Genomic DNA, 13,833 nt, shown 5'->3' with positions numbered 1-13,833 from the left:
AGTCTTACATGTGTCTGCTTAGCAGAATAGGCTGTGTGAGCAATCCCTAACCTACTTCAGGCAAGATCGGAAAGCTCAGGTTAAACTTCAATGGGGAGATGCTTAAATGAGGATGGCAGTCTCAGCGCTGGTGCGGCTCATCTTCCTTCTGCCCCAGGCAGGAAGGATGGCTGGAGCTGGGGACTGCTTTACGCCTCCCGCTTGCATCCACAAAGGGATCTGTTTGCACAGTGCGACAGTATCGAAGCAGAAGCTTAGACTGGTTTAAATAAATCCATTTAACATTAGTGTAGCAATCGTGTTCTGGTAGAACTGGAGCGTTCCTCTGAGCCTGGTTAACATGTTAGTTTGCAAAATGTTCAACCAGTATTGGTTTTCGAGCAGCTCCTTTCCTCTCCTCTGCCTGGCGAGGGGCTCTAACGCTTGGGGCTTTCATTTATGAGTGAGTGTTTTGTCCATGTGTCTTGGTACATGTTCCCAAAGCTCACAGAGCGTGGTCCAGGTAGCAGGTTGCTTGTGGTCTCTCAGCAGGCAGTAACTCTTCCTTTGCTGGAAAGAAACCCCTCCATCCGTTCATGTGTAAAAAATCTCAACAGTCATGGAAATTTCAGTAGGAATGAAGACATCACAATGAAAATCCCTCAGGAGAACCTGGCAAATTAAAATGGAGAAGAGGAAGATACCACCACCCAGACTGAAAAGGGTCTTATTTTAAGAAGTTTAAAGTTGAGTAGAACTTTATCCAAGTTAGGAAGAAGTTGGGTAGTTCAGGATAACTCGTTGCTTTTACCAAGTAGAGGAGAATGGGGAAGAAGTTTTAGGTTTTTCTTATTATTGATGAATCAAGATTCCTTTTTTTTTTTTCTTCTTTTTGTAGTAAGGATGTTTCTTTTAAGTGCAGCTGATACCACTTTAGCCCTCAAGATGGTCTTGAGGCTTTCATGTTTGTATGCTTACAACAGTGGCAGGCTGGGACAAAGCATTGCCATGATGGTTAATGAAGTGCCATTGTATTCTGGCTGTAGAATGATGAAGGGAGATTCTTAGTGATATTGCTGCTGTTGCAGTTATTTGGTTATGATTGTACTTAAGCAAATGATTAGCAGAACCATTGTATTAGGCTTTACATGAAGTACATGGAAATAGACCTTAAAATGCATATATATACACATATGTATATATGTATACGCATTCTAAATTAATGAAAAAGAGGAGGTCTGGTAAGAATTCCTTGGAGTGAGAAGATAGCTGGAGCCAGCACCAGTGAGGAGTCTCCTTCAGTCCTCCGATAAATGCCCCAAGTCAGCTAGCATGGTCTAAGTCTTAATGGACAAGTATATATTAGATTTTTCTCTGATTAAACCACCAGCCATCCTGCAGGAATGCTTCCAAATCACGCTCTTCTCACCCCATAGGCTGGGTTTTCTTCCTTGATTTCTTCGCAGCTGGTGAGCCAAAACAGCATCCCACCTGCCTGCCATTCATCCGCTGGCTTTGCTGGTGCCAGACCAGCTGTGGAGCAGCAGTTGCCATCTGTCTGGGGTGAGGACAGATTGCCAGTACAGAGGCTCAGGAAGTAATTATAAGGCGAATTTAATTTGCTCTTCAAGCACGTTGAGGTCCAAGTAGCTCTCCCTCCCCCCACCGAAAGAATCGGGGGGCAGCGGGGCGGGGGGGAAGAGAAAATTATAGGAGGGAAGTATAGGGAGGAAAGAATTGAGCTGCGTCCTCGCCATCTGTCCTCTGCGACTCGCGCAGCTGCTCTGCCATTGACAGGTTGCTGTCTCTCCAGCCAGTGCAGACAGCCAAATGACTTGCATTGTGAACACAAGCCACTGAAGATTAATACTAGTAAATAGCCTGGTTAGAATAAACTACCCTGAGGCAGAGCCTCTAGCTGTTGGAAAACCTTAGGTATCCTCTCCCTCTCCTCTCTCATTTATCCTTTCTCTCCACCGAAGATTTTCCCAGATTTTGGGAGCTAAACATAATTTCAGTAGTCATGCTTTTTCTGGATCAAATCCCACACCTTTGAATGCAGCGCGATCAGTTTTGGAACATTAAAAGGTTGTCTAGAAGCAAAGGGGAATGGCGGGACTACTTCTGTGCTTAAAATTAGTTAAGAATGTGCTTAAATGCTTCATTAGCTCTGGGCCTCCATCTGCTACCTGGGGCTGCACAGTTCCTGGCAGTCCCAGCTCCAGGGGCACGTGGAAGATGGTCTCCTTTTATTTGTGAAGAATACGTATTTTGCATTTATGGCTGTGGAAACATGGCAAATGGGCAAACGTGGACTTCAAGGTAACAAATACTAGAAACTAAACAAAAATACCACGGGTGTAGTGTGCTTTTGTGAATAGCTTTAGGTATGTTTCTTGAAAGCTTAGTCAGGCACTCAAAAGGTGTCTGAGGGGTTCTCCCAGTGCAAGGTGTGTGTGGAGTCCACCTCTCCTCTCCTGGAGGCTCTTCGCGGTGGGGGAGTGGGGGGTGTGTGTGTCCCATAACAATGTGGGTCCCAATACAATATCTGTTTACATCAATGGAAAAATACCTTGTGTACCCAGTATAAAAAAAAAATCCAGCACAACACTATTTTTGTTTTTCCTCTCCTGGTATTACTAATGATCATAGAGATTTTCCAGAGATTAGTCACTGGCAAGTGTGCCTTCCTGAGCCTGAAGGACCATTCAGGCAGTTGTTAATCCCCAAGAATAGCTCTGCACTTTAGTCATTACTGAAAAATTGAATATTATTTAGAAGCTCAATGTGTCTCTTTTAACTGTTCAGAGAGGTGATGATGGGATGACATTAAAGCTCCTTAATGTTTACGCTGTAGGACTTTAAATTATTGATGGCAGGAGCACAAAATGATAGCTGAGTTGAGTCCAGGTGCTTTTTGTGACAAAAAAGGCATTGTAATTGCTGCTACTTCTATTTACCTCTTCATTTTTGAAGTCAGTTTGTTTCCCACAAACCCCTTCCCTACGTACTGCCTCCAGCACACTGAGTCCTGATGTGGGTGCACAGTTTGTCTAGCTCCTGGCTGGTTTCAGTGATGGAGGATCGATGGAGCTATGAACTTGCCAATTTCTGTTTAAGTCCAGGACCAACATTCACATCTCCCCAAATTTTGGCAACTGAGAGATTAGAGACCCGCTCTGTCTTCTTCCAACAGTAGTTTACCCTGTGCTATCCAGGCATATTGTCTTCACCAGAGAAGAGTGGAAAACTTGCTTTATATCCTTTTCTCCTTTTATTCTCAAGGGGTTCAGGCAGCAATACCTGCTTTGAGAATGGCAGCAGATGTGGGCTGTGGAGCTGTATTCTTGTGCTACTTGGGTTTTCTCGGGAAGCTTTTGACTAAGCAGCTGCCGTCTCATGCGGAGTCAAAAGCTGCATCTGAGAGTGCAGTTGAAACGTCAGAGGAAATCGCTGAAGTCGCTGCCTCCAGCTATTTGCTACCTTTCTTCAAAATGTGCAAGGCTGGTAGAGCAGCAAGTATCTCAGTATTGGATCTGGCAGCTTCACCGGAACCTCACCGTCTGTGGCAGCGGAGCTGACACCACTGGATTCTGCACAGAAGCAGATACAGAGTGTATCACATCTCTGCCAACTTCGCTTTGGTAAAGCAGGGGAAGGGGCAGAAGTGGTAGTGTCATCGTTTCTTAAATTTCTCTTCCCAGACTTGGAAAAGCTCTATAATGACATTAGAATGAACTGCCTACTTATTCTTTTTTCTCTTTCTTTTTTTTTTTTCCTTTACCCTTTCCCCTTGCATTATTAAATACAAGTGGCAATTACTTCTGCTTTGAGGGTGTATGACTATAGAATACTACCTATGCAAGGATAGGACTCTTTTTTTTTTTTTTATTTTTTTTTATTTTTTTTTCCCGCTGCAGTCATAGTGATCCTGGAAATCAGGAATTACAATGTTTCGTATTCCTTTTGCCCAACACCTGCAGCCCAACCAAAATTTGCTTTTGCAGCCGGGGCCTTGTGAGCATCTCTTGTAAAACTCCACTACAGGTCCTGCATATGGCTCTAATCTGGTGCCAATGCTGGCATTGTTAGGCTTGGTTATTCCTTGCTATCAGTAACCCCAGCTCTGCTCTAAAAATAGGGAAACGCGAGTGGCTTTTGCTCTGGTGTGTGCCCGAAGGGTGCTGAGCCAGAAGCTTGGTCATTTGAGTAGAGATGTCCACATTAATGTCGGTGGGCTTTAGAGCGTGTCCAGCAAAGTCTACAGATTTGTGAAAAGAGACAGATAAAGTTGTCAAGGAGGTTGTGGGTCGTGACCTCATCATTCCTTTTTTCCATGTAGACTTTAAATTCTTGCTGCATTGGAAGTTACTTTTGGCTCCGCTCTGCTGCCAGATGCCTCTCTCTCCCTCCCCTGTCGCTTCTTCCAAAGGTTGCTTATCGCTGGCCATGCCAGGAGCAATGGATTGGCTGAGAAGGGTGTGATTTGTTTCTCTAAGCTGGTTATGAGTCTCAGTTGCCCAGCATCCTTCAGTCTCTTAATCTCTCCATAGAGGGTTGCTGTTGTTCTTAATAGGAAGCTACTGTTCATGGTGAATGTTTTTCACGTAGGCTTCAGAAGCAGCTGCCTTAAACATGGTCAGGCACCTCTGCAGAGAGAGCTTGAGCAGTGGGCTCGGAGAGGGGCCGGGGTGAGGATGGCTGTGGACAGGACTCCCCCGCGGTGCAAGAATTGCTTATAAATAGGAAGACAATTGGTTCCCTTTTTGGTTTTCCACCTCCCACAGTTCCTGGGAATGAGGAAGGAGGCTAATAAGACATGTTGGCATTTGAGTTCTAAAGCAAAGGCAGCTGAAGGGGAATGCCTCTCTTCATTTTGTTTTTTTTTTTTTTTGAGGAATGTTGCTGCAGAGATTGTGCCAGGCTGCTGGGCAAAAAATCCCACCTGGATTTGCTCAATTTTCAAATGTAGGGGTAAAACAGTTGACAGTCCCTGACCATGAGATTATTGAAAGTGACTGAGCCAGCAAAGGAGACCTAGGGGGTGCTCAACTGAAATCTTCCAAAATGCCCTCGTTTACACTCATTGCATCCTTTCCTAGTAAAACCCTTCAATGGTGCTTCAAAATTTAATGTGTTTGAGTGCTTTAATGGAAGCAAAGGAGAGACCTTTCTGTTTTGTCCTGAAAAAGCCCATGGAAAGTTCAAAGGGAACTTTCAGTGCTTAGTTATGCTGCGTTGCCACATCCAAGAACTCTTCTCCCTGAGGCTATAACGTTTTATTGAAATTGCTGGGGGATGTTGGTTTTCATGTGAGACCACTGAATGGGCAGTCTGTGAAACCAAGGCACTAACATGTCAAATATGAATTTAGCTTAAAATGTTGCCTGTTATGAATAGGATTTTCCAGTCTTTTCCTGATTAAATTGTTGAATATTTTTCTATAATTTTAATTAAAGCAGCACCAGGGCAGTGCAGAAAGATTTAAAGGGATTTTTTTTTTTTTCTGTCTGTGTTGTTAAGTGGTAGTAATCCCTTGAAAAATGTGTTAGTGTTCTAACTCCACGATTAAATTCACAGCTCGCTCGCAGCGTGAAAACGCTGGCCGTGTGCAGTTGCATTTGCAAGCTTTGCTTGTGAGACGTTTTCACTTAGCTGAATAAGAATTACATTTGGGGTGCTGCGAAATCCAGTTCACAGGGTCCTTTCTATGAACTGGAGCGTCACCACCTACGTCTGTGCAAGCACGCATGCTGTAATCTGTGCACCACTTGTCCATGCCATCAATTAGTCCTTAAGTTTAAGATCTGGTCTGTGGGAAATGAAGAATGAGAGAGGTTTAAAATATGAATTATTGGAGTTTTGAGTATGGAGAGGGGTTTTAAGTAGGAGTTTTGGGTGTGGAGAAAGTCATAATCTGAGATAAGAGGGGAAATCTTTTGGTGCTTTTAGACTTGGTTGATCCTATAATGAGCCCCTTAAAATTTTGTTTTTGCTTTTGGTACGTTCTAGCTTTTTCTTTGTCTCCATGGAGTAAAATTTAATGCATTTTAATGCAGAGCTTTCTATGACTTTTTCATCCTACTTAGAAGAGTAACACCAAGGATTTTCAGGAGAAATTATCGCCTTTAGGTTGCTATCTTCATAAGTTGATGTCCTCAGAGATAAAAAAGCAGATTAAGTGTCACTATTGCAGCAGAAAAGAAACTCAGCAATACATGCAACAGAAACTGACTGTCAGCAAAAAAAAAAAAATCAGCTATGAGAAGTCAGCATTAAAAACAATCATATTATTTGTCAGAGGTACAATGTTGCCCCAGGGAAAGTCAGCACAGGCTTTCCTATCCTTTTCTGTAGCCAGAATTCATCAGAACTCATTTTTTAGTTATAACTTGAATTTATAGTATGAGTTTTAATTCCATTAAAGTGAAATTGTATATATTTTTTTTTAAGGAGAAAGATCAGGGAAGTAAAGCCTAGATGACATACTGCCATCTTTTTATCTCTCTCAAAAACGAGAGAAAAAGGTATTTAGACCTGCAAGTATTTCACAAGTCTAAAAGATGAGTGAATCGAGGTGCTTGGGACGCCAGCAATAACATAGGCCGATCCCCGTGGTCTTGCTTGTTGAGACCAGTTGTAGACTGGCTTGTTAAATGACTGGGGAGGGGAAGGCCAAAAGCACAAAAGGGCACTTGCTTCATAGATTGAAGTAAGACTTAGCTAGCCCAAAGGCAAATCTACACGCATGTTACTGGAGGAATAAAGCCAAGAGTACAGATGGTACGTTTTATATCAAAGTCTTTTCAACTCATTCTTCCTATGCACTTTTCTCTACGCTTCTGGTTGATTGAGCCGAGCTTGCAAAACTCTGAAAGTAGTGACCAAGCCTTTGCAATTTCCAGCCATCGATGTTCTTCCTGGTCATCGCAGTCCCAGATTAAAATCTCCCAATAGAAAAAGGTCTGTAATAGTGCTGCTGTGGGCTTTCATGCAACAGACCTTGATCATGTCAGCCTGCCAGGCTGATTGTAGTTTAATTGCAATCACCATTTCCAGCGAGTGCATTGATTCTTGGCTTGCGCCTTTGTAGACTGCAGTCGTTGAAATGATAGAGTTTATTTGCCGGCCACTCGCGGCTGAATTGAAAGACATATGCAGTAATACCCGAAATTAGAGTCCGTGTGACTGATTTCTCTGGCCGCAGCTGGCTAAGCTGTAGGTGTAAGTGGGCAACTGTGTCAGCTCCACTGAAATACTGATGTACAGCAGCTCTTGTTGTCGATCCTGAGGAGGAACTGGCAGTCCCTTTGCTGAGCACATTCATGCTGTATGAAAAATTAATTTCACCCGCACTTGCAAATAAGTTAAAATACAGTCACTTAGAAAAGAAGGGCAGTTATATTAATGTGTTAGTTATAGTACACCTGTGATGCACGATCCTGCGTTTTACCTCATATTTTTGAATACTCACTAGTACTTGGACAATTAGCCTCTCTGCCAGAAATAGCATTTTGGATTTGAGCAAATTCCAAAATAGCTGTTTTTTCAAGCGGCATCACCAGCCACGCTTCACCTTTTCATCCTCTGCCTCACACACACAGAATATACCTAGAAATTACACTGCCCTGTGGCTCAGAGCAGTTTGAGCTGAATCTGGATTTGTGGCAGCTTTGGGGTCCAGGAACCTCTGGAACTGTGTTTCTTCTAATGCTGGTCAGGAGGTCTCTAAAGCCACAACGTGACGGTTATGTCTGCAAAAGTATTTTGGTCCTTCACTGTGATTGCCCTCAGAGACTTGTATTGCTGCTTTCCCTATAGCGAGGGATGGGTAAGTAGTATGTGCCTGAGAAAACTGTAAAGCAGTTCTGAAATTCTGCCTGGTTTAAGGTATGGTATCAATACTTGATAACAAAAGTCTATATGATTCCTTGATTTGCTTTACCTGCCAAAATAACAGACTGATTGCTCAGCTGGTGTGAGGAATATGCTTAATTACAGTGTCCTGGAACGTCTGTGCAACAGCATCATGGGTTGGTTTTTTTTCCAGACATTCTCTTTTTTCCTTTCCTCTGAACCTAAAAATAGTTTAAGGTATACAGGATATTAGATGAAAGCAAGATAAACGTAATTCACAAATTAAAAAAAAATAGTAATTTATACTTCATGCGTGCATTGATGGAATAGCTGAGCTTTCATCATCAAAGTCAGGTCGATTTAAATAAAAAAGGCAATGGAGTTTTATTCTGAAATAACCCCCTCAAATCCTGAAAAACATCACTGTGATGTTAGTTTATTATCCCAGCTAATCAAATTATCACAGGTTATAGGCAAAATGGATGATTTTTATTTATTTTTTTTTAATCTGCTAGCATGGAAATGTCAAAGCATGATCCCCAAGCGAAACACTATTTTCATGCCCATAAGCATCTAATCTTTTGAGAACCGGATGGCTATTATTGCACTTTCAGTCCATAATCTCTGGCTAAAATTTGTGGGTTTTCTCATCTACTTTAAATTAGAAGATTAAGAGTCTTCTTCAGTTTGCCTTTTAAGCAGGGAGGGGGAAAAAGCCAAAATTCATGACAAGATCTGTTATTTTAGATCCTACTTTGATAATATCCACTTCCAGCTGAGACTGGCTGGTCATAGCTTTTGGAAGACCTCAATGTCCTGTCCAGTCTAGCAGTTTTGGCAGACGCTCCTAATATAAACCCAGCTATATCAAGAAAGCTCTACTCTGATAACAGCTCGCTTTGCTTAGAGCAGTTTTGTACTAGTATAATGTCTAGCTATGTCCACGGGAGTTTTTGTTGGTCTAGCGTGTTCCTATCCAGTGTACTACTCTCATATCTTGTGGTTTTGCTATACATCCCTCACTTCCAATTTGTGCGTGTGTCATCTCCCAGATGCACGCGTGTCGCTGAAAAGGTTGCTTTCCCTGCCTTGCCCCCAGATACTCAAAATAACGGTTCGTGGCTCTGTTAGCCTACAAGCTACCGATAGTTTCTCCCCTTCTGCCAGCTGGCTGCTGAGCTGCTTGTGTGCGCGCTCCTTAACGCATTGCAGTCAAAATGCACCGACTTCGCACAATGCTGTTATTTAAACCAACACCTCTGATTTTGACTAAAATAAGTGGTAAAGGAATGAAGCTCACAGCCATAGAGCAGACAAAAGGTGGGAGTATAAGGGGATTATTTTGTTCTCTTAAACGCAGGAAAGATTAACCGTAAAATATGTATTTTTTTTAAACACATGCAGTTATTTACATCCTTGCAAAGTGGGTATGAAATGCCACAAAACAAAAGCAAGAGTGGTTTGTACCCAAGATAAACTGAGTAAAATGGGAGATCTATGTATTCCTAGTTAGATTTAGCAGTGTGTTAGAGCTGGTACTAAGGACTATGCAAAGCGCAAGCCACGAAGAGCCGTGCTTAGAATGTGGATGCAGATGTGTGTGAATACCACTGGTGTGTCTATGTGTGTGTATGTGTATATATATTTTTTTTTTTTCCATAATAGCATTTTATATTTATTGACCGGTGTTTTTAAAAAAATATATATCTTCAAATTATGAAGATGTTTGTATTCTAAGTCATTATAAATCCTCTGCTGCACCAAGGATACCCGCTCTGGCGTTGTTTGCTGTGTTAATAGTCATCTCAGAGAGGCGCTTCAAGACCAGCCCAGGACAGGCAGTGATATTACGACCATCATTTGCAGCCTTAAAGAAAGACTTTCCAGCGTTTCTAAATTATGCATTTAAGACTTTTCTGGGCCTTATAGGTCAGCTGCTCTCCAAAAGTCATCACCGCAGATCGTCCAGCATATTTGAAACCATTTTCACTTGCACTGTGTGTGCTCATGGAAACTCTCTTATCCTCTTAAGTGACGGGTGTAGCTCTTGGTGTCAATGAGTCGCTCCCCCCAAAAGAAAACAAAACAGAAAAGGGAAAAGAGGCAAGAAGGAAATGTCTATTTCTATCAGTGATGAGAGGGAACAGCACTTGTTTCATTTCTGCGTGTGTTATGAGCTCATTAGTGTACTCTTGAGAAACAGTTCCTAGAATAGCAATATGTGCAATACTACTTTTTGTGCATCTTTTGTTGCAGAGCTGCCTTTTTTGCAAGGGGCTGACTTTTTTCCAACCAAATCGTATCGCCTGTCAAGAATTTTCATGTGACTCCTGGAAACCTGCTGCAGTCTTCCCTATTTGCTATTCACTCCTGTTTTCTTCTCCTTTGAGCAGGTAAGCACATATTTCTGCAACGTTATTTGCAACTGGAAAATATTTCCAATTTCAGACACCTGGAGAGCTCATTCCCTTGGATTGACTAGGGTTAACATCTCTCTTCTGAGATTTCCCACAGATCCCACTTTATTTTCTGCCATAGAAAAATATCTGAACAGCAGTGCAGTACTTCGGGATTTTTTAACATCAGCTCATGTCAGTCTACATCCCTCTAGCTTTAGCGCAGCTTAAAAAACGGTATGCGTGAACTTTCAGCTGTGAATCTATTTACAGCTGAATCAGGGTTGTGAGCAAGCAATATAGAAAACTGCTTGAATTTCTGCTCTCCGAGAGGAACCTCTAAATAGCTTTATGTCCTTAGAGGGGTGGGGGGAGAAAAGCCCTGAAGTAGAGACCCAGAGTGGGGTGATGCAGAAGCTGGGGTGTCACCCGCCATGGTGACCTCCAGCTGAATGAGAGGGTTCAGATACTGTTCACCAAGATCATGGCCGGGCAACCGTTGCAGAAACAAATTAAGCCGCCCCGGCTGACTGTGCACTGAAGCGTATGAGGAACTCTCAAATGACCTATATATGATTATATATGATTGATGTATACGTGGGTGTGGCAAGAAGCGGCACCAAACAGCTGAGGGGTAGTAATATCTTACACAGCTGCAGCTATTTCTGCAGAGGTGCTTGGCGCAGCCCTCCAGAGTCCCTTAATATTCATTGCTGGAATTAGACCCGCGTTTGAGAATTCAAGGTTTTTAGGAAGGAGGAAATTTTACAGATTTCTTGAAATCACTTTCAGTAAACTCTAGTCATTAATGGAGAGTGTGTATGGGGGTGTGTGCGTGCATTTATGTGAAAGGAAAGTAAATGTGCTTAATCCGTCTTTGATGTTGTTCTGCTTTTCTTTTAACATTATCATCACATGTAGTAGCTCTTATTTTTGCAAAGCAACTTAGAAATTTTCTCAGAAAACAATTGCTAGTTTCCTCCTCCAAAAGAATTTTCTTTCTGAACATATTAAGAGACTTATTTTCTCTTAAAGATTTATTTACTTTATCATTGAGCTGCAGAATCTAACCTCTGCCATGGCTTCAACTTTTTTTTTTTCCTGTGTTTTTTAAGGGAAGAGGTATTTTCTAAAGCATTTGCTCTTGAAAATTTCCGTTTTGATTTACTTGACAGTAATGCATGCTTTCTTCCCAGTTTGTATCAAGCGGTAAATGATGGGAATGCCTGTTCCATGCTACTTTATTGCAGTGGTAGCCGGATTTTGTTACGGTGGTTACTTGGTCTCATCTCAGGCTTGCAGGGGTAAATGGTCCCCTATAATCTGCAGCTCCCACCAGGGCCCTGCACCGTAATCCAGTGCAAGGCTGTGACCTACAGCAGAATTTAGCTTTGTCTTTAAACTGGGCACAGATTTTTAAAAGGGAAAGAAATTATTTTCACTTGCACTGCCCTTTTTTCCCCAAGGATTTCCGGGGTGCTGTTAGCTACTGCCTCTCTGGATTCCCCAAGAAGTGAGTTAGTGGTATCAGTAGCAGAGAAGGGGATGTTGTACAATGAGCACTTGATAGTCCCAGGTCATGAAGAGTTACGGGTATGGGCATCACTTTTCTCCTTATAAGCGATTCCTTTGGAAAAGGTGAGGGGAAAAATCTGGGTACAACTCAGTCAGGAATTCCCTGCTACGTTATTTCGAGCATACCCACAAATCTTCTGCTCCTGAACTTTACAACCTCCTCTGAAACAAATACCCATGTCTGCTGTTAACTAAGTTAGCAGCCTACCAACTAATCCATCACCAAACGTGAGTTCTGTCAGCAGCAACTCCAAACACGTCTGCTAGGAGGATTCAGCCATTGCCAGCAGAACTAAAAACTGTTCTGATGCTTCACTGAAGTATTTTGAAAAGTTCACTGTGAACACTCCCATCTTTGTTTTGTTTGTTGTTAAACTTCTATTCCTGGTATTGTAAATAACTGCCCTGCAGAGTACACAGAGAGACATATGCATGCCTTCTGTTTCTAGCAGAGCCTTTGCAAGCTATCCCACTGTAAACTGTTTATAGATGACTATGTAATCTGTAACCTTACTGTGATGGAGAGTCAGGTCAGAGTTCTCACCACACGAGGAGGCATTATTAGACATTATGCATTGAGTGACTTACCACCACCCTGACAGAGTGTTTGCTGAGTAGAAATACCAATGCCTTATGAAAACACTGCCTGCCAGCCAAAACCCAGCATTTTATAACCACTTCGTTTTTTTTTTTTTTCTTTGCAAAAGCCGTAACTTCTCACTTGCTGGCAATATAATAAACTTTAAGTGATGCTTATGGTTTTAAGTGCAGCACTGTATTCAAATTTTATATTCCAGCAGTGTGCATATTTTCACAGTTACATTTATTATTTGCTTTTCGTTGTGGCATGATATAATTTAAAGGTTTTAGGAGCCTGGCCCTACTGTAACAGGGACCATAGAAAACACGTATGGAAGGTTTCAGGTCTCCAATAGTTTATATCTGCAGGCCATGGCCTTGGCCTTTGCAAACAGTTGTATGTAAGTTTTACTTTCTGGATGTGTAGAGTCCCATATTGTTCCGTGGAAATGTCACAGGTTTCAAATCCAGCACGTACGGAAGCCTTGGCATGGCAGGGGCCTACTCAGAAACAGCAAACTATTGTGTTTGCTGTGCTCACACAGAGACAAAAGTCAGTAGGAGAGTGTTGAGATAATAAAGGAGGTGAGCAATGTTTACTGTCACAGCTGATAAGCGCTCGATCTTTTCATAATTACTATTATGAGAAATTCCTGGCAAAACTGTAACTCTTTGTTTGCTCCTTTTCTTTCTCCTCCTCCAATACAAAGAGGAGAACCTGACAGTATCTTTATTTATTCTTCAGTTCTCCTTGTCCACTGCTGGTGTGAGTGTTACTTTCAGCTCAACTCTTCCCTAAAATTTCATCTGATTTCTTAGCCAGAAGATGCTCTTAAGCAGCAAATCCCATTTGAGGCTGTCCCATAAAGGCTGCAAACTTTGCCCATTTTTTCTCAGTCCTGCAATGCCTTTGGTTGACAATAGACTTGGGTAGAAATACTCCTAATTTAATATCTCCCTACTTGAAATACCAACTGAGCTTGTAAGCCAAAGGCATCTCCCAAAGGTCTCTTCATCTAGGGCCACAGCATGTACTTGAGGAAATGAAACATTCATTAGTTGGATGCCAGATTATTTGCACTTCTATCATGATTAACCAGGCAGTAAGAGACTGGGGGTGACACTCATCTAATTTTAGGTATTTACATCTTGGAATACCATACCCATATCTGAACTGCTCACGTTATGTTCTCTTTATAGTTGGAGAAAACAGGCGTGTCCCCCAGCATGACTTTCCTGAACAGATTTAAACACTCTTTGTAGGATAGGATGAAGTGCACCCTGGATGTGCCCAGTTTTCTCCAGCAACCATGGAATGAGGTCTGGATTTTCCTGTACATCTCTGTTTGTGAGATGTACATATCCCACTCCCGATGGCCATTACCTCATTTCCTAGTAATTAGTGCTGAATGAGCTTAAAAAACGGAAAGTCTAAGCTAGAGTGGCT

At 42.1% G+C, this 13,833-nt stretch overlaps 1 protein-coding gene across 7 annotated transcripts in view; it reads left to right on the top strand.

The window, feature by feature from the left end:
- PRR5 (proline rich 5) overlaps positions 1 to 13,833 on the top strand; it is a 98,844-nt gene that overhangs the window by 13,582 nt on the left and 71,429 nt on the right. For all 7 annotated transcript variants that reach the window (XM_074590749.1, XM_074590726.1, XM_074590684.1 and 4 more), the window contains one exon: positions 10,093 to 10,229. The gene's annotated coding sequence lies outside the window, so the exon portion shown is untranslated. The remainder of the gene's footprint in view (positions 1 to 10,092; positions 10,230 to 13,833) is intronic.

This window comes from Larus michahellis, chromosome 1 (assembly GCF_964199755.1).
Source record: "Larus michahellis chromosome 1, bLarMic1.1, whole genome shotgun sequence".
NCBI classification, from domain to species: domain Eukaryota; kingdom Metazoa; phylum Chordata; class Aves; order Charadriiformes; family Laridae; genus Larus; species Larus michahellis.
This window is presented reverse-complemented; position numbering and strand designations above follow the sequence as displayed.